The sequence below is a fragment of the Erpetoichthys calabaricus genome, chromosome 4 (assembly GCF_900747795.2).
Source record: "Erpetoichthys calabaricus chromosome 4, fErpCal1.3, whole genome shotgun sequence".
In the NCBI taxonomy this organism is placed as follows: domain Eukaryota; kingdom Metazoa; phylum Chordata; class Cladistia; order Polypteriformes; family Polypteridae; genus Erpetoichthys; species Erpetoichthys calabaricus.
The window spans coordinates 147,871,611-147,891,489 of record NC_041397.2 but is presented as its reverse complement, the minus strand read 5'-3'; the positions used below and the strand labels follow the sequence as shown (position 1 = coordinate 147,891,489).

Below are 19,879 nucleotides of genomic sequence, written 5' to 3'. Positions count from 1 at the left end.
TTTCTTCTAAAATGCACAACCTGTGTTTTAAACTTTGACTTTGTTTATAAATTCCTGATTAAGAAAGTACTCTGAAAGCTAACTGATATGTACCTAGGTTAAAAAATACATAGTAGTAAGTAAACTACTGCAAAAATACAAATAAAGAAGATTCATCTTAGGCAAAAGTAGAGATCATTTAGTACCAAGTCACAAACTATTGAAGAATGCAGATATGGATAGCAGGACTCATTGGACAGGTGACAATTTAAAGCACTGCTATGAAAGAAAGGCCTAATTATAGATGTATTTTTTTATTTTTTATTTTTTTAAATAATGATCAGTATACACACTGTATGTGCACATACAAATTGTGCGAATGCATATAAACCTAAGTTACATTTTAAACTTGAATGATCTCTTTTACCCATCCTGGCATTTCCTGTAATGATCAAATTTTAAACTACTGTAATTACTGACTAATTACAATTAAAAAATCTTTGTAAATATGCATAATGTTTAACCATTTAACCTGTTTCATAAATCAGCACCTTAGTTTTTCTAATATATCCCAAAAGTGGAACTGTTTCATTTCAGTGTCAACAGGCACAACAGTGTAGACTCCAAGGGAAATATATAAAACTAGCCAACCCGCGGCGTACCATACGCCGTATAATCAGGCCGCTTTTTTAATGATTTTTAAGCACAGGGAAAAAATTAACATTTGAAAAATCCGGAGGAGAGGGGAAGGACGCCCATTACGCCCCATCCGTCATGCTAGTCTGCTGATTTCTCGTTCAGTAACCTGTGAGTAGTGATGGGTGGGGTGAAGCCTCGCGAAGCATCAACACGTTTGAAGCAATTGTGTCCGTTTCAGAAAGTTATGATACACTTCAATGACGTGTGTTAAAAGTCGTATTGGTTTTATTTTTTCGTAGCTACAGACTGACAACGAAGAGAAGGGTTCGTCAGCAGCTTCTAGTGTCTGATGTCTAAAAAATATAAATATAACTAATGCCGACAGGCAGAATGCACTATATGATAGCAAGAGTTAAAGAAAATAAGACGCCTCACCTCATGCATTCCCGGCTCTTTCAATTAGTATTTACTTTTGCACTGTATCATTATAATCGTTCTTGTTATTAGTATTATAATTAACCCTGATCTTTTCTTGAGATCACATTTTATAGCCTTAAATGTTTTGTTTGGTCTGTCTTAATTAAAACGGAGTAGACAGAAAATAAAGGTTTATCCCTGTACTTTGCCATGATATAGGTAAGCACATTTGAGAAAGAAAATGTGAAATCCTTAAATCACAGATGTCATTATTCGATCAAGTATTAAAATCTGCAGTGCTTCGAAAGCTCGACACAGTGTCGAAACCTTAGTATCAAGCGGCCCATCACTACCTGTGAGTCACGTAGTGTTTTTATTGTTGTTTGCGATTCTGGCAGCTTTTCGCGTACTGAGTTGTTCGGGAGTCACAGTTGAGAAACAGTTTTTTAATGTCTTTTAAGCACAGGGGAAAAAATGAACATGTGGCCCGGTGCATTCTTTAACTGCCTTGTGGCCCTGTAGTAGTACTGCTGCTTTGCAGTAAGGAGACAGTGGAAGATTGTGGGTTCACTTCCCGGTTCATCCCTGTGTGGATAGCAAATTATCCGCGACAAACAAACTGTTTTACATGCTGCAAACCAATCCGCGCAGCTTTTTCAATGTTTTTTAATCCTTGGAGTTGCTAATTAACTAACTAACACCCACCCACTCAGCTTGTGTGAAAAAAATGCGCCCGTTCTTTCATCATTTTTTGCAGCCTATAAAAGACTTGGTGATCATGTTTTGTAGACTCAATATATATTGGCTTTTCACTCAGCGCGAGGGCGCGCATTCATCTCGGATTATTAAATCTTGCTAGACTAATCTGCTACACGGCTGCGTTTGAAAAACCGACTTATCCCGGATGAGTTTCACCGGCATTAATGATTAGTAGTTGGAGCTATTGATTATTCAGTGTTGTTTGCCTGGGTGTCTGATCTGCTCAACAGGGGGGTATTTTTCGTACGTTGCTTAAACCATCCGAGATCAAGTGCCTCATCTTGAATGAGTTAATGCCAGTGAAACTCATCCAGATAAATCGGTTTTTCAAACGCAGCTGTGTATTAGATTAGTGTAGCTGGATCTAATCATACGAGATGAATGCGCGTGCCCGCGCTGAGTGAAAAGCCCATATATATTGAGTCTAGAAAACATGATCAGCAAGTCTTTGATAGGCTGTAACAAAATGAGGAAAGAACGGCCGCATTTTTTTTTCACACACGCGGCGCAAGACCGTTTATTCGAAGGACACGAAGAATTTCAAGATTTAATATACACAAGCGGTAACACTGCAAAAGCAGCCCAGACCAGAAAAGACGGCTGGCAAAAAGTGGCCGAAAAAATTAAACGCTAAGTAGTATACATTGTACTTAGTGAATGCAGCATTTCATTTCCTATGTGTCAGATTAATTATTATTTAATATGTCATAATTCCAGATCAAACGTGAGCACAAGGAGAACATGGGAACAGGTTAAAGTGAAGTACAAGAATATACTTCAAACTGGTAAATATTGTTATATAACTATTTAAAGAATTGTTGACATAAAGAATCATATATAATATAAAAAACATTCATTTTAAAGCTAATAAGGAGGCAGACAAGCAAAAAACAGGTGGAGGTCCACGCGGTCCAGACCTAACCCCTGCAGAAGAGTTGGCTCTCCAGCAAAATGCCCATCGCCCTGTTTCTGAGGGCATTCCAGGGGGAAGCTCCTCCTCAGAACCAGTGGCAGGAGGTAGTGGTCACTTCATTTCAGGTAAAGGATGGTCATTGCATATTTGTCCTCCATGTGTGCTATAGGTATGTTCCATATAGCCCTCTTTTTTGTTGGGTCAGTTGCAGGGAATGTCATATCCCTTGAACCTGTGTCTGACCAACGAGATATTAACGAAGGTCAAATATTTGATGAAGACACTGTGTCTGATTATTCATCAGGAGGAGAGGTACATTTTCCAAATAATGTTTGATCAAACTCCACTGTGATCAGTTCCATGTGCCCCAATCACATTTGGAAATCCTGGTAATGAGAATGTTAGGCTGATTGTGGGATTCTTCGTGGAACTGTGGGTGTTTTAGCCTGTGTATTACCTACCTGCAATGGCATGAAACGCCTCTTTTATTGTCTGCACACGCAGGTGTCCAGGAAACACAATGAAAACCTGAAGGAAATATTTCAGAGCCAAACAGACTTTACGAATTGCCTGGCAAACTGCACTTTTCGATAGATGTTCCGCATCGCCTACAGTATATAAAAAAGTGCCGCTTGCAAGAAACCTCAAAGCAATGCCTACTGTCTGTGTGATTGTGAGAGCCTGACTTCGCCGAGTTTGACTTCGAATATACTGAGCTAATAAATCTTTGAGGTACAATATTCCCCCTCGGCTAAAGCGGTATCTTTCGTACAGAATTTCCTCCGGGGGCAATAAAGGATCTTGCCGATCGCGCAAAACCCTCTTTATATGAAATTCTCTTCCTATAATTTGCACATCAATATCAATTGGTCGCTCATTCATGAACGGCGAAGCCCTGACTGGATGACTTCCACACCGTCACTGATCACGTGTGTAAACTAATCCTTGTTTACGCAGAACAAACCTGCTCCGAGCAGGTTTGCAGATTTGGATGTGTTGCTATGACAACACTTCCAGCAAGAGTTTCAAAAAACCGACAGATCCAGGATCAGGCCAAATCGTCAACAATTACATCCGGCTAAGCGAGTAATCCACGTACGAAAAATACCCCCCAGGATTATAAATAAAAGGAAAACAATGTGAAGGCAATGTCACAGGTGATCCTGTGGTATAGAGGGTCCACAGCTCCCCTTCAAAAGCCCATTTTTAAATAAATAATCATCGCACTCACAGTGTAGCCTCGTGCTTCGGGCATTTCTCCCCTGTGCAGTGTGTGAGCGAGTGAAGAGAGAGAGAGAAAGCCGGTACGCTGCCTCTGTGTGTGTGTGTGTGCGCGCACGGCTCTCTCTCTTGCGCTGCCTCTGTGTGAACCAAGATTCCACTGAGGTTGACTAATGAAAAGTCAACGTAGCTCAGAGCTGCAAGTGGAATGTGGCACAGACAAACAGAAATGACGGCATGTTTTTCGAGGCGTCGCGTCCGAGTTGGTGGGCGTGACTGTGATTTTTTCGTCGTATCCAATGGTCTAAGAGTTGGTGGGCGTGGCTCCCTCCTGCGTGCGCCATTGGCGTCTTGTCGGCGGTTTAGTGAATCCACGCCCCTTCCGGCGTGCTTTCCATGGTCGGCTACTTGTCTCCTGGCTTAGTGAATTATATATATAGATATTAATTAATTCCATGAGTATTTTGTACATTTTCTCTTTAATGTAAAAGACCTTAGTGTAAAATAACAACATATTTTCATAAATGATGGTATCTGAAGTTGTTATCTTGCTTGTGTTTAGTATTTCTCTTATCTACTTACGGTCATTGTTATGATTTTTAAGTTTGTTATGTGCACATCTTGGCTTATTATCGCAGATGTTATGTTGTAATGGTAACATATAAACAATCATCACTCTTTATTTGCTCCTCCTATGGTTTACTTGACAAAATCTAAAAAAAAATATATAACAACCTTATTTTTATATTATTTCAAAAGTAACACCTTGTAAGCTTCCACTCTCCAGAGCTTTTAATGATGTTACGATATTTCAGAACAATTTTCATAATGAAATCAAGCAATTTGTCCGCTGGACAGCAGACTCACTTTTGTTGAAAAACAGCAACACTTACACTTACTGCACACTTAAAACAAACAAATAAATAAATAACTTTAAAAAGAAAATAAGTGCATCCAAGGTTGGATTTGTGGTATAAATAACTAAATACAAAAGGCTGTCTGCAATGTGTAAACATAGCAGCCTTGTTAAAAATAAATGGATTAGGAAAATCCTATTACATGTGAAGGAGCACTTATTTAAAGCATGAGAAGTCAAGGATCAGAAATGTTCACAGTGTATTGCTGACATTTTAAAGAACAGAAACTATTTAATAATTTATCTCAAGTATTCGTTTATAATGTTACCCAATTAACATGTTAGAGTAATCATTTTCACTTTATATTGATACAATTATATAATTTGATATTACACTAAATTAAACAATAATTGTGCAGATACTTAAAATGGATTATTATATAAAACTGAAATGAAGTCACATTAATATTAAAAAAACAGCTTTCATAATCTTTCTAATAACCATGAAGACAATTCTTTTAATTTTATTCCACTGCACCCCAAAATTGTGTTTTTACATTTTTTTCTTTTATTTTACGATTTAACTCATCCATCTATTCATTGTTTCACTTCTCATAGCCATTTATTCCATTAAACTGTCACAGGGAAGCCTATTCAGTAAAAAAAAGAGAGAGCCATCTCTGAACAGATTTATTAATTAAAATGATCCATACCTTTTTGAGATGTTGAAGCAAACTGAATTATCTGAGTAAAACACAGAAAAGGACAAGTCAAGTCAAGTTGGGGAGCATGCACTGGTACAGTGCATTGCTGCACCCACTACAGAACAAAACAACTTGGGATCCTGGTTGGCAACCCCCCCAGGCAGACCTTTTGGAAAAGGACAGACTGTGCATAATCCATACAGGCAATTGCACCCATTCTTAATGCAATTACTCTGTTGCATTTTTCATTTATTCTGTGGTATTTGTAAAATTATGCCATGCAAATTAATAACAACCAATTATTCCACCAGTCCTGCACTACCAATTGTTCTTTTTGAATTACAGTGACTACTTTAGAAGGTAAAAAGAAAACACTTATTTAAGTACATAAATAAACACATAAATAATAGAGAAGAAGGGTATACTTTGGAATTCAGCCTAGGAAACTGCAGGATGTAACAATATTGCACATTATGGGCAGACAAGATGGAAATGTTTGCACAAACTGGGAAACTTCTGGCACAAATGTACCACTGTAGAAGTGCTTGATTCAAGACAGGTTGTGAATATATAGCTTGTTTTGCCAAATTCTGTCCCTTGACTTACACTTCAATAAGTAATCATTTCTACATCACCACAATACATCATATACAAAGAACTACACTCTCAATTAAAATTAGCACAGTTAAAATTCTTACTGTGATGTATATTATAAGTGTGAGCCTATAATTTCATTCATTTTTACTTATGCAGCATTAATTTCTGATTTTGCACCCAGAACTCGCTGTACACCTGAAAATACACTTCAAAAAATATAAAAGTGTAATAAATTTAGGGATAAAAATGAAAAACAACAATTTCCATTCTTATGTTATGGTGTAAAAATAATAATATTTGAGTCCATAAAAAAAATCAGTTTGGAATAGACTTCTTCCAAGGATCAATAGGCTCTATGATAAACTTTCCTAGGCAGATTCCTGCCTTTTGCCCAAGTGCTGGCCAGCAAAGGTTCTCCCACTACACTGGAGGAGGTTGATTTCACATTTGAATTCACATTTTTACCTCACAGTGTTAAAGGTTGAACAACCCTCTTTATCCCTGCTACAAGTCTCCTTTAAATAAGTGTGCAGAGCTATATATATGCTTCTCAACACGTTTTTCTACCTTCCAAGACCAACCTGTTCAAACTGGAAGCCAATGTCAGTGGCATGGAATGCATATACTGTACCTGAACTAAAAAGAAATAAATCACCACAGTTAAAAGAAACCCAAGACTTTTAAAATCACAATAAGGCAATCATCCATCCATTTTCCAACCCGCTGAATCTGAACACAGGGTCACGGGGGTCTGCTGGAGCCAATCCCAGCCAACACAGGGCACAAGGCAGGAAACAATCCCAGGCAGGGTGCCAACCCACCGCAGGACACACACAAACACACCCACACACCAAGGCCAATTTAGAATCACCAATCCACCTAACCTGCATGTCTTTGGACTGTGGGAGGAAACCGGAGCGCCCGGAGGAAACCCACGCAGACACGGGGAGAACATGCAAACTCAACGCAGGGAGGACCCGGGAAGCGAACCCAGGTCCCCAGGTCTCCCAACTGTGAGGCAGCAGTGCTACCCACTGCGCCACCGTGCCGCCCATAAGGCAATCAACAAATAGATAATCAATCAGGTACATTCATTTCCTTTCTCAGTAGGACACCAGTACTCTTGTTGTTTTCCATCCTTCTTCATTTCTCTCTGCCATTAGCCCATTCCACCATTGGCACCAAAATGTGATGTCTCAGTACCTGCCTCGATAGTCATGAACCGAGATGAAGTATGACAATGAGGACACAGACAGAAAGGTCCATCCATCCTCTTCCGCTTATCGGGTCGCAGGGGCAGCAGCTTGAGCAGAGATGCCCGATCTTTAAGGGAAAGCCCAGACACCCTGTGGAGGAAACTCATTTCAGCCGCTTGTATTCGTGATCTCGTTCTTTCGGTCACTACCCACAGCTAATGACCATAGGTGAGGGTAGGAACATAGATTGACTGGTAAATTGAGAGCTTTGCCTTGCGGCTCAGCTCCTTTTTTACTACGACAGACCAATGCAGAGCCCGCATCATTGTGGATGATCCGACTGTCAATCTCCCACTCCATTCTTGCCTCACTCGTGAACAAGACCCCGAGATACTGGAACTCCTCCACTTGGGGCAGGATCTCACTCCCAACCCAGAGAGGGCACTCCACCCTTTTCCGGAACATGGTCTTGGATTTGGAGGTGCTGATTCCCATCCCAGCTGCTTCACACTCAGCTGCGAACCGATCCAGAGAGAGCTGAAGATCACGGCCTGATGAAGCAAACAGGACAACATCATCTGCAAAAAGCAGTGACCCAATCCTGAGCCCACCAAACGGACCCCCTCAATGCCCTGGCTGCGCCAAGAAATTCTGTCCATAAAAGTTATGAACAGAATCGGTGACAAAGGGCAGCCCTGGCGGAGTCCAACTCTCACTGGAAACGGGTTCGACTTACTGCCGGCAATGCGGACCAGGCTCTGGCAATGATCGTACAGGGACCGAACAGCCCTTATCAGGGGGGCCGGTACCCCATACTCTCAGAGAACCCCCCCACAGGACTCCCTGAGGGACACGGTCGAATGCCTTTTCCAAGTCCACAAATCACATGTAGACTGGTTGGGCAAACTCCCATGCACCCTCCAGGACCCTGCCAAGGGTGTAGAGCTGGTCCACTGTTCCACTACTAAGATGAAAACCACACTGTTCCTCCTGAATCCGAGGTTCGACTATCTGATAGACATATAGATAGACAGCAAGGTACTGAATCAAAAAGTGCAAAGTTCATTCATTAAAAACCAAAAATGTCTGATACAAAACGCAGTGCAGACCAAAGTCTCCCGTAAATAATCCATTAAAAAACTGTTCTGTAAGAAAGATAAAATCTAAATAAATAATACCAAGAAATAATCCCATAAAACTAAGGATACATTCAGAGTCAGAAATAGCCTTTTATCTCCTTTCTTTCTCTACCTCTCAGTTCTAGCCACTGTCTTTTCACTTATCTTTTTACTTTGGTTTCTTTTTCTGCTTTCATTTTCATCCTCAATATCTCTTTTCTCATTTTTAAGCTCCTTAAAATTATTAAGCAGGTTATTATGTGTAACAGAGACATGTAAAGACCAACATAAACATATCAACATAAATCCAGTAGAAATGGTATGTCTAGTGTTCACTGCTGCACTAATGCAGCTTTGTGTTTTGAAACAGTCACCAGCATCCAGCCTGATGTTGCAATCGGGACACTAGAACCATGATTTTCTGTGCACTTTTCTTATAATATATTTTCTGTTGCTTGCACATGATAAAGTAGAATGTCAATGCCTGATCCTCACAATCAATATGACTATCGTGTTATTAGGCTATCACAGTTCCAAGCTTAGTGACTTACACATTTCCCCTGACATAAACATTGACTGGTTTTACATTGTAAAAAGTGCTGAAGAGCCTATCAATTTGTTTGACCTTGCACTTGCACTTGCAATTATTTTGCCTTTTTGTCAAGCAGTTACTGACACGCCACATTAATGCTTCACACTACCAATGCCGCCAGGCATATTGCAGCGATCTGTTTGTATAGCACCATATCATGCATCAATTTCACTTTCTGTGTCAGCATCTGATGACCATTTCATATCATCATCACTGTCACCTGATCTGAGCACTGGTTCAGTTTCAGTTTGTTCTACAACTGACTTTTTGGCTTTTCAATTGGCATTGTGTTTTTAGTTGGAAGCTCCTCCTCATTTATGAATTTTGATGAGTTATCTTAAGAGCAGCAAAATGAGTAGAAATATTCATAATTTTTTTTGCAGTGTGATGTGATTTCATCCATCAAATGGCAAAAGAATTCTGTACTCGAGCGTTATTCAGGCTTAAAAATGTACAAGTGATTGTACGACTGTGATTGCATAGAATTCTGAGGCTGAAACACACTCAGGGTTAACGTCAAGAAGGTTAAATCATGCACCGCCACTGACTCCTGGCATGATTCACCACAGCAGCATCATAGGCAGATCACTGTCTTTTGTGAAGAGTTATTTCTGCTCTGTTGATATGTCAGAATGCATATCCTTCTGAAGCATGAAAATGTGTACACAGTTTAAATTACTGTAGGTTTATGTTTTAGTTGGCTATATGTAACCAGCACAGTGCATCTGTTATTTGCATTTGCTCCCTGTATAGCAAAACAAATTTCTGAAGAAAAGAAATATAAAGAAAAAAAAATTAAATCCTGTGTGTTATATGTTGTTCAATGTGGCAGTAACCGAGCAGAGAACATAACCTGAATAAAGGAGTTAAGATGGAGATGGAACAGACGAATTTTCTGAAACACTAAGAAAACACCTTACTACCATATGTTTAAGTAAAAGGAGCACGGCACTTGTACATGGATGATGACCAGTTCTATCTAATCTGCACCCATACTCCAAAAAAATGGTGCAAACTGTAAATCATAAGAAACTGTATTACGCATGATGCAAAATAATCTTACTGGAGCACATCCACAGGTTGGTCAATAAAAACCTTATTGTAGTTTAACAAGAGCTACTAATTAAAAATGAATGATTGTATACTTTGTAAAAGAAGAAAGGAAGAATAATGGAAAAGTTGGAGCACCTCCAACGTGACCCTGTTTCACAGAGAACAAAAAAAAAGTAAAGGAAATGACTACAGTACTGGAATTTGGTCCCTGTTGGTTACAGGTCCAAGATTCAATACTGCTTTCTGGAAGGAGAATCATATACACATTTTCCTCTCAGAAGAGGAAGTTAGTAAAAGCACCCCGTCTCACCCCAGAAATGAATCACTTACCTTATAGGAGCGATGAAGGTGACCCCTAAACACACATGCATGACAACTTGTAATTCTAATACTATATAAAATAAGTGCTACTGACATTATAATTAGTTTGTTTATAACAGTTTATTGAAATTAATCTCAATACCATAAAATTCTCTGTAAAATGCCAATGCTAATAGATAGATAGATAGATAGATAGATAGATAGATAGATAGATAGATAGATAGATAGATAGATAGATAGATAGATAGATAGATAGATAGATAGATAGATAGATACTTTATTAATCCCAATGGGAAATTCACATAATAATACAGCAAATTTCTGAATATATGTGTAAATGTCACTATATGCTCTAGATCTGGAGGTAGCATGTGTTAAAAGTGCCCCCTGCTTCATATTTCTATGAGTGAAACTTCTGTAAGAGAATTAAAGGGCAATAATAATGAGTTGGGGTACATACCTGGTAATCCCGTATAATTGGATGTTAGGTAAATTGAAAAAAACAAGCAAATAATTGCAAAGAGGTCTGAGATCAGGACAGAACTGGCAAATATGGCAGAGCTTCCGGGTTTTAGTCTTCTCAGCAGGAAAAGACTAGGTCTAGGTGGACGGACACTGGAAGTGACATCAGAGATGTTCTAGCCATCAATCATCTGGTGTGCAGAAGGGGGAAAGAAAGGAAGTTGTTAAGGCACCACAGCACCAACCTCTGGTGTGGAAGCAGAATTACAGTCACTAGCACCTTTTAGCTATCCCTTACACACATGCACGTAACACTTCGTAAAAGTATTAATCTTTTTGGTAAGAACCCAGTTTTCAATGAAAGGGTTGTGGAAAAGATGAGCTTAACAAAAGTTTTGTTACACACAGCTAGCTGTAAAGGTGACAGCACATAATACATTTTATGTGAATGAAGGTCTATAACAAGTCTACTTGCTTTATACAATGGCAATAATAATTTAAACAATACTATATATTGTCCTTGTGCTATAATATACAGATCTCTCCCATATGTAACAAATGCATTACAAGCCTCCTGCCATTCAGAAGCTAGTTCAGTATGAAACATCAGTTATTCTGGGCCCATTCTGGCATTCACATTAGTGCAAACACTGCAGCAATCACTGCATATTATTTGTGAATAAACAATTAAAAATCTTTAAACATAATGCACTATTTAATAGCCTGGAAACTATGCAGAATTAGAATATTTTCTTTACATATTTCTTCTTCAAGTTATCTACTAACTTTGCCTTTCTTCCCAGGTATACTAAAATACAAGTTTGCAAACTTTGCTTTAATCTACTTTGCTTTTGCTGATTTGTTGCTGATTTCCCTTCTGGTTCCAGCTTTTCCTACACCACTAAATGTCCCTTGCTCAGTTTAAAACTACATTCTCAACTGCCTGTAAACTTTACCAGGCACTCATGTTTTGAAGAATGTTTGGTCTTCATAAGACACCTTGTATAAAGATATCTACTAATTATCAGCAAAACATTTTTTGCTCAATTGTGCTTTTTTTTTGTATTTTTATTAGTTTTTGAAATGTCCTCTATCCAGAGGAACTTCTGAAAGTTGTTGTAATAATGATAGTACTGTCATGTGTACTACAGTATCATGTCAAGAAAACATGGAGAAAAGAAAAGAAGAGGAAAACATCTTTAAAGAGCCACTGAAATCAAAGACAATGTCAGTGAAGATTATTGTTCTGCTGCAGGGCTGATGACAATGAAACAAACATAGGCCGCAATACCCTGGCTCCTAAGCTATGAAGGGGTTGAGACTGGCATGTGGTGAATAATCTAATCCAACCATCAATGATTTGTAAAGTGAGGGTGAGAGTGAGAACTCATCCATATTACTAACCGAGAATGGTAAACCGGATATGGACGCAGGTACATGGCATGCCCATGGACGCAGGAGACATAGTGCGCAGGCGCCGATACATGGCATGCCCATGGATGCAGGAGACATAGTGCGCAGGCGCCGACAGCGAGCGAAGTCTGATCCATCGAGAACGAAGGAGTCACAGCTCAAAAACGAAGGAGCTCAACTAACGTAAATAAGAAATGAGGCAACGCGCCTATAGGTAACGACACAGCCACACAAAAAAGAGGATTCCGCGCTGCACCCCAGAGTCAAACGGAAGAGGCTACGGAGGCCCCACAGGTCCACAAAGATAGTACGGAAGGCGTGTGAAAGTACGAAAGGCGCATGCACCTACAACGCGCTTCTGAACTAAATGGCCACACTACACAGCATGGCCCACGCGCTTCTAACACACCTACAGAGGCCCCACAGGTCCACAAAGATGCGAGCCCGCATGGATAAAAACAATAGACGTGGGCGCCTACAACGCTCGTCTGAAACCACAGAAGCAAAACTGTCTCGGCTCCAAAACCAAACAGCTCGACTAACGGAGCTACAAAAACGAGCCCGCATGGACAAATACAATGTGCATAGACGCCTACAACGCGTGTCTGAAACTGCGGAAGCAAAGCAGGCACGGGTTCAAAACGAACGACCACAACTGACGGAGATATATACAGAAGCGAGCCCGCCTGAATACAATTAATGAACATAGGCACCTACAACGCGCCTCTCAAACAGCAGAGTGAATAGATAAACGGAAAAGAAAGGGACGACAGACGGCCGATAAACAATTCCGCCAATTAGCTGACAACGCATTCTGTAATGAGTCCACTATTAGTGGACATTCATTAGGATTAATGAATATACTTCCTTTGTTACACTCCAATATATCTCATACATTCATCAATGTATTTCGGGTTACCCAACACCGGGGTAGGCGAGCAAAGTGAGCAGGGGGCGGAGCCCCCTTGTTACATATAAGCTGCACAGCAAATCCAGTAGGTTTGCTTAAAACAAAACTGAAAAACATCATTTACGTCACCCAACTTTGATAGCACAGCTCAGTGCTGTTGAATAGTGTAGAGGAACTTCTGTTGAGAATGCTGATAGTAGTGGTTAGGATGAATAAAGGGGATGTGAACATTGAACTGAATAATTTAAGTCAGGAAATGGAAGTTCAGGAGTTATGTTGAAATAATTACTTTGAGGTAAACACAGCTGTCCCTTCCTATATGCAGATCACACACTGCGCATGGGGCCCATGATCAGAGAAACAATGTACAGGGGCCTGTTGTGTTTTAACAGACCTCCACTATTTAGGAGCTCTGCTGAACAGCCATTTAATTGCACGTTTTTGTTGGTTGGTTTACTTAACTTCAGACAGATGACTCCTTCCACAACAGTAAGCTTAAGCCATAGTGTAACTGGGCATAATGTATAACATCTATGGCATATCTCTCTATTATAAAAAAAAAATCTTGGGACGGAGACAAGACGTGATCTTCTCGGAAGACACTTTGACGTCATGCAAGACAAGGCAGTGAGACAAAAGGATAGCTGCTGTGCAGGCTTTTAAATGATCAACACGCAGCGCAACAAGCAGAACACATAGCTCGCCAGCAGCAGCAATAAGACAGCAGCTGATCTGACTGCATCTTCTTAGTGTGCATTCAGCCCCCCCCCCCCCCCCCCCCTTCACAATGTGAGCAGCCTTATACAGTCTGCAAGAAAGAGATTTAACCATGCCCAGCGTCGGAAATAAAGGACAAACAGTAGATGACAAAGTAGAACGTCGTAAAGAATTCAAAAATGTTGGCACGGTACACATGCACAGCAGGTTAGAGATAATGGAAGTACAAAAATTCCAAAGTTTCAAAAAGAGGATAGGAAAGATCGCATTAGCACAAACAAAAAGAAATTATTACTTGGTAAAATAACGGAACGAATATATTGTTCGGATTTAAACTTTAAATCGGAGACGTCAAGATCATCTTATTCATGTTGCCAGCAAGAATTAAAAGATTCATAAAACGCTGTTGCGGTATGAAGTCCTGTGAGATGGAGACTTTTAACATGTGATTCTTTTAAGTCAGGCCCTACTTACAACTATTTTCAGACACACTTCCTGCACTCTCAGCCTGTACTCTCAGCTCTTATAAATTTTATCAGGACAATAATTTTATACATTCTAGATGACACGTCAATGACAAAACAGAGAAGAAAGAGCATGGGCAAACATTTGAGAAAGTCATTTTATTTATTAGAGAGAAAGAAACAATATTCACTCACAGGCAGTTAGTTATATGTTGCGTTGTCATGATATAAGTCCAAACACAGGATCAAAATTCAATGCGATCTTGAAGAACAGTTAATTCCAAATATTGTTTTTACACAAGTTTTAACGTAAAAGTGAAAATAATGCATATGTAACAATTCCCATGAAAATAACAATCTTTTTCTCGCCCCGGGGGTGGGCAAGCAAAGTGACCAGGGGGCAGAACCCTTTAGTAATGTAAATCATCAACCTCCTCAACAGAGTGGAGCAAAGGAAATCCACAGCTTAACTTGATTGGGATTATTGCTGTTTCATGAACTGTCACATTTATGTCATGCTGTGATAATGTCCTATTAATGAGCAGAGAGATAGCTTTAAGTCAACACCAGTCAACAGCACAGAAAAGAAAGAAAACTGAAAGAAGGAAGAAGCAGCTCATTCAGCATTTGCAGGTGTGTTCTAGAAATCTGAATTTGTTCAGCTTCCAGTAAGCTAGATAATGTTACCTCAATTATCACTATACTAAAGCTAGCAATAACAATGGGATAGCAGTATGTGTAATATTTTTGATATCTAGTGTCTAAAGGATATTATCTGATGTTGCAGTACCTAGTTGACACCTGGTTGATAAGTTTTTATTACTTGCATATAGACCTCATATCTACACACACTGTTAAAGGCTGCTAATGTTAGTTTATTTTATTAAGCGCTCTAAAGTGCATTGGGGGCATGCTTGCTAATTTCACCACCACACAGGATTTCTTGGCAGTCCTTACTGAAACACCAGCTACATGACAAAATGTATTGTATTGCACTGTGTAGTGGATTTGATGCTTGTAAATGCAGGTTTGGAGCAGTTGACTTTAACTTAAAGCCCTGTAAACATTTGATATTAGGATATTGCTGTTTGGAGCATGTATTTACTGACATTCCAACTACACAATAACATACTGTTTTGAAAAATTTAATGTATCTGAGGTCCGTAAATGCAGCTTTGGTACAGTTGAGCATAAATCCATAAACTCTTAATGTAAGATAGATAGATAGATAGATAGATAGATAGATAGATAGATAGATAGATAGATAGATAGATAGATAGATAGATAGATAGATAGATAGATAGATAGATAGATAGATAGATAGATAGATAGATAGATAGTATGCATAAGCTTACTATGGTTCGAGCACACACCAGTATGATTAAAAAGAAAGACAATTTAAAAAGAAAGAAAACTTCTGACTTTGCAGTCACAGTTACAGTGAAGCATATTGCTATTCAGAGAGAGACCCTCTTCCAGGCAGGCTGGGCATGCAATGGGTGCCAAAAATGGGGTGAATTCAACAAACAAAACAGAACACGAGTAGTCATCTTCAGAGAACTAGATGTCCAATCTATCATTGCCACCTCAGAAATACAATACAGTAGTACAAACTACAAAGCAAATGCAAGAATAGATTATCAGGTCAGGTCAGGTGAAGTTGGGGAGCATGCACTGGTGCAGAGCACCCACCAGACAACGAAACAGCTTAGGATCCTGGTTGGCAACCCACTAGGCAGAAATGCGGTCCAGTTCCTATGTGGGCGTCCCCTTGGCCTGGTCCAGCTGCTCTGGTCCTCAATAATGAGGATCCTGTGAACCGGACCAACCTTAGGGAATTATGAGCAGTTGTTGCAGAAAATACTTAGTAAATACGTCTCAAGTCATCATTATAAATGAAATCCAAAGATGTCCTTTAGTTGCACCAGCTGATGGAGGCTTACTAAATGAGCAGCCAGGCTCTCCATAGCAGGTCTGATTAGTCTTAAGAGAACAGCTCCTGTTATCACTTAGGGTGAGTGACACTTTGCTGTTTGAGTCTTTAAGACTGATCAGTATTTTTTCTGGAATAGAAAAGGGTATGAGATGTGGATAATTGAATAGGATTATTTTTTCAAAATTTCTAATTTCAAAGTAGTCGAAAAATTGTGTTGCTGTGAAGTTAAATTTGAAGCATAACTGTTCATAAGCTGCAGTAATATTATCTATATACAGTTCTCTTAGTGTTTTAATCCTGAAAAATCAGACTCAATTCAGAGACAGTACAGGGAGGTGATGGGTGACCTAAAGAATGGTCTTCTGTTAATTTGTTAGGGTAAAAAATTCACTTAAACACTGGGAAAAAAGAGTTTTGGTGAAATTAACCATTTCACAATTAGAAGACATTAAAAACTGGTGTCCCTCAGAGATCACTGCTGGGGCTGCTCCATAACAAGTTGTTTAAATTTGCAGATGATACCAGACTAGGTGGAAGGGCAGATAATGCAGTACCAGATGCATTATTACAGGGGGACCTGGTCAGCATGCTGGCTTTGGCAGATCTGGAGGAGATAAAATTTAATGTAAGTAAAGGTAAAGTACTACATAGGAAGTAGAAATTTTAAATCTAAGTAAACAATTGTTGGTCTGAAACCTGAAAGTACATGTGATGAGGATTTACAAATTGTAGTAGATTCGTTGATATGTCCATCCAGATATTGTACACAAGTGACCAAGAAGGGTAATAGGATGTTAGATTATATATCACAATGGTTAGAGTACAAGTCAAAGGATTTTAAACTTAAAATATAAAAGTCACTATTGAAGTCTCATCTGAAGTATTGTGTACAGTTTTAATTTACATGTTGCAAAAAAGGCACAGTAGTGCTGTAGAAAGTCCAGAGAAGAGTGACTAGGCAGATTCCAGGACTGAGAGGTATGAGCTATGTGAAGACATTGAAGGAACCAAGTCTTTTTAATTCAAGCATGCTAAGCTGAAGAGGTGTTGTGATTGAAGTGTTTTACATTATGAAGAGTATTAGTACAGTAGATCCCAGTTGTTCCTTTAAAGTAAATTCTACAACAACAACACAGGGACATAGTTGAAAATTTGTTAAGGGCAGATTTTACACAAATATTAGAAAGGTTCTCTTCACACAGAGAACCATAGATACATGGAAAAAAATATCTAGTGTAATAGAGAGTAGGACTTTAGGCACCTCCAAATTTTTGTGAATCAAACTAAATAGAATTGGCATGACTGTTAGGTTGAATTGACTATTCTCATCAAAATCATTCTAATGTTCTAACTGAAAGAAGCTCTTGGGACAATAAGACATTTTAGCAGGGTCTACAACAATCGTACATTTTCTTCAGAAGAGCAGAAGGCATGCTTCCAGGCACTGGCAGTAGTGGGATGATTTTTTATCATTCATTGATGAACATCAGAGTTCTGCAGGGCAATGTCAACTACAAAACCACCAATCAACTACAAAACCACAATTCCTTGGCAGTATAGGCCATTTAAAGGCATAATCAAGCACATACAGTATCAAATTAGTATAATTTAAAGCACAAAGAAATCAATATACAATTTACAAAAATGCATTATCATATTCTACCTGCATATGCTTAAATTGTAAAATAATCCATTTACAGTATAAGTAATGACAACACCTTTAGTGCTACAGAGCAATAAAAAAGTTAACATGATGGCAAGTTTTTGTTCTTGATATAAACACTCCAACCAAAAATTATATATTTTTATGTTACTTACCCCATGTACGTTGTAGTGATGGCTACGAACATATTTTTATATGCAGAGTGATTTAAAAATATAGGTATAATAGAAGCCAATTGTGACCTACTATGTACAATGGCAAACAATGTGAAAAACATCCACGGAAAAAAGAAGAAAAAGTCTCATATTAGTAGTGTGATATAATCCACATGTCAATTAACCAATTGTATGCCCGAAGCATGCAAAATACATTTTTTGTTAAAATTATTGCTGAATTGATACATCTGGAGAAACAGTGCACATCATAGGAAAATAAAGCCACAGGGACTGAGTTTTTGAATTGAAGACAGAGTTGAAGAGTTGTTCACCACTGAATGTATTAAATTATCCCATCTGTATTTAATAGTGATGATTAAATGATTGGTTTGAACAACAAAAATGACTGTGAAATTTGCCATTCCCAACTTTTCCTAAATACTTAACAACCATTACATATGAAATGCACCAGTTTTCTTCAGTAAAAACGATAATTTGATCGTTTAATTTTCAAAAAGTAATATGTAACCTGTGCATTGGATTAATGCAAATTAAACTGTTTATAATGCTTCTACTATAGGAGCTACACCATTTATACACATAATTAGGCCATTAAACAAAACTTAGATCTGAATGTTATGATAAATAGGAGACCTTTTTAAAATATCCTTTTTATGAAATTTGTATTGAAATACAAGGTCCAACATTTTAAATAGAAACATAAGCTATTTTAGCAAGTATTAAAATAAAAACCCTATGCTTGGTGCTATTCTCCCACCCCTGGCCCCTTAACAAAATACAACCAAAAAATCCATGTCTCATTCAAAATTGAAAACAACAATAAAGAAACCAAAGGAGCCATGTAGACCAGTAAGTGAGGAAACACCAGAGCATTGACTCCATTAAGGAGAAGTAAAGCTAAGGGTTAGGACTGTGGCCAGGACCATGGGGCATCTGTACACAGACTAACTGCATCATATCAGTCCATTTATCAATGTAGGAAGGAAGCCTTTATTGTTATTGTACCTGTACAACAAATTTGTAAAGGAAACAACTGTAAACAGTTTAGGTACATCAAACAACGACAAACAAATAATATGAAAAGCAAGAATCCTATGACAAATAAATACCATAAATAAGACAAGAAATTATTATTCACTAAAGTAATCGTCATATGTAATGGAGAAAAAAAATGTAACAGTTCTATGAGTTCTTATATTTTAAAATTCTAATGGCCCAAGGATGAAAACTATCTGCAAATCTTTTTGTTTTTACTTTTAATGCTCTTGTACCGCCTGCCGGATGATAATAATGTGATCAGTGAGTGGCACGTTTGGGAAGGCACTTTAATGATTTTACTGGCACTGGAGAGATCTGTCAGGGATGGCAGACAGCAGCCAATGATTTTCTCTGCCATGGATATTACCCTGTGCAGAGCTTTCCTGTCTCTTGCTGTAAATCCAGCATACCATGTAGAAATACAGTATGCTAAAACACTCTTGATGCTTGAGCTGTAGAAGGTAAACAGCAGCTTCTCCTTCATTTCCAAGTCTCAAGAAATGGAGTCATTGCTGGGACTTTTTGACCACTGCCAGAGTGTTGGCTCTCCAGCATAGGTCCTCAGAAATGTACTGTAATTTCCCAGGAACTTAAAGGAGGTGACCCTCTCCACCAGGACTCTATTGATGTATAGAGGTGCTGGCTCTGCTCTGTTTCTCCTGAAATCAATGACCATCTTTTTAGTTTTGCGGGTGCTGAGTGAGAGATTGTTCTTGGAGCATCACACTGACAGCT

The 19,879-nt window shown here is 38.8% G+C and overlaps 1 long non-coding RNA gene across 1 annotated transcript; it reads left to right on the top strand.

Annotated features, from left to right (window-relative positions):
• Positions 1–7,144: 7,144 nt before the first annotated feature.
• LOC127527650 (uncharacterized) lies at positions 7,145–9,741 on the top strand. Its single transcript, XR_007934834.1, has 2 exons — positions 7,145–7,345; positions 8,320–9,741. It is a non-coding gene; the product is annotated as an uncharacterized LOC127527650 (long non-coding RNA).
• Positions 9,742–19,879: the final 10,138 nt, after the last annotated feature.